At 38.9% G+C, this 1,982-nt stretch overlaps 1 non-coding gene across 1 annotated transcript; it reads right to left on the bottom strand.

Moving 5' to 3' along the window:
• Positions 1 to 1,385: 1,385 nt before the first annotated feature.
• LOC141604453 (small nucleolar RNA R71) lies at positions 1,386 to 1,492 on the bottom strand. The gene has a single exon (XR_012526152.1). It is a non-coding gene; the product is annotated as a small nucleolar RNA R71 (small nucleolar RNA).
• Positions 1,493 to 1,982: the final 490 nt, after the last annotated feature.

Below are 1,982 nucleotides of genomic sequence, written 5' to 3'. Positions count from 1 at the left end.
TGGTGTCCTTAACAGTTAGTGCAAGGACTTATAAATCTCTAAAAGGATCAAAGGGCATACTTTTGGTATTATTATCAGTTGATCCACGTTTATCAATAACGGTTGGCTTGCTAGATAAGTTTGACGTTATTGTCATACAGATGGCGGTGATCAACTGGTCCCTAAAAGTCACACCTATAGGATACGTTTGAGAGATGTGACAAGATGAAAATACTTTGTCATGTAGATGCCAAAATTGACTAACCAGTTAGTCCGAGTTATTTGACTAATAATAAGTCAAAATGTGATGTTGAGATATGTTATTTAATACGGATTAAATAATAATGGCTAAGGCGAATTAAGCAGTTAATTCGTAAATTGAATATAACCGTTTTATATTTAATTAAATGTATATTGAATATAATTATACAATATCGTCTTTGTCGGACATGTATTAATGTTTCAACTAATCCGTATTATTAGTTGATGCTTTAATAACCGATAACCGATGACGATTTATAATAAACCGCGTCATATACATTTAGCGTTTTTCGAGCCGGTCCACGAGGTAAAATTAAGAGGAAGTGGAAGCCCACTTCCCCATGCAAACCCACGGCTGGCCGAACCAAACAAAAGGAGAGACTCCCTCTCCTTTTGACCTAGACAATTTCATTTTACAAAAAACTAGGGTTTTGGAGATCATTTCTCTCTGAAACCTAGATCTCACATCGTAAAACCTCACAAGAGCTTTCTCAATATTGCAAGTCAATTAGAAAGCATTTCTAGCACAAGGGCATAGTCTCAGACGGTCTTGGGTGCAACAATTAGGAGGGAATCTCTGTTGATTTCTGTTCTTTACGCCGCACCACAAAGGACCCGAGGTTGATTCTTTATCTTTGTCGTTTCTATATTGTATTTCGTTTATGACCATATTTCACATGTTAAATTTACGTTATAGTCCTAAATTTAAAGGGTCTTATACGGATATTACCCCACAAACCCATTACACAATACCCCACAAAATCCACCTACAATGCCTAAATTCTCGTCACACTCCGTACCCACCGAGGAGAATCTACCAAATGGTAGTCCTACACCGCAACATCTAACCGGAAATTTTATTGCCAAGTCCGCCTTCATCCAATTAGTTGAGAGGAGCCAATTATGGGGGATGCCTAGTGAAGACCCTCATTCTCATATGGAAACCTTTTGCGACTATTGTGATGCAATCTCTCAAACGGGCGTGACTCAAGACCAAATTAGATGGGTCTTATTTCCTTTTTCTCTAATCGGCACCGTGAAGCAATGGTTGAAGGGCCTTGATAAGGCCACCCTCGGAATAGATTCTTGGAAGAAGTTGGCTCTAGCTTTCTACAAAAAATTCTACCCACCGGAAAAAGACTAACATGCTAAGAGCTCAAATTACGGGTTTTAAGCAAAGGGATGAAGAATCTTTGTATGAAGCTTGGGAGCGGTTCAAGGGAATTTGTCGCTCATGTCCTCACCATGGACTTAGCGAATGGTTTTTGGTACAACAATTTGGAATGGTTTATATGAAGATTCTAGGAACATTCTCAATATGGGATCGAATGGAATGTTCACCGAAGTTGATGACAATCAAACATGGAACAAGATTGAGGAAATGGCGGTCCATAACTCACAATATAGTAGACCTCGCAAGGCTACTAGAAGAGGAAAGCATGAAGTGGACTCCGTTACTCAATTGGGTGCTTAACTTAGTGCTCACATTGACACAATCAACTTGAAGTTTGAACAAGCTATGGCTAGACTTGAAGAAAACTCAAAATCATCAAAGCATCATGTTAATGCATGACGGCATCCTCATCAATCCCAAGTGGGATATGTGAGAATTGTGGAACTTTGGGACATGACCAAGGTGAATGTAGGGGAACAAATGAACAAGTGAATGCTTTCCAAGCATACAAGAGTGTTACCCCTTATTCCAATTTTTACAATGAAAACACCAAATTCCATCCAAATCT

This window comes from Silene latifolia, chromosome 9, assembly GCF_048544455.1.
Source record: "Silene latifolia isolate original U9 population chromosome 9, ASM4854445v1, whole genome shotgun sequence".
In the NCBI taxonomy this organism is placed as follows: domain Eukaryota; kingdom Viridiplantae; phylum Streptophyta; class Magnoliopsida; order Caryophyllales; family Caryophyllaceae; genus Silene; species Silene latifolia.
Note: the sequence above shows the minus strand (reverse complement) of the source record. Positions and strands in the feature narration are given on the sequence as shown.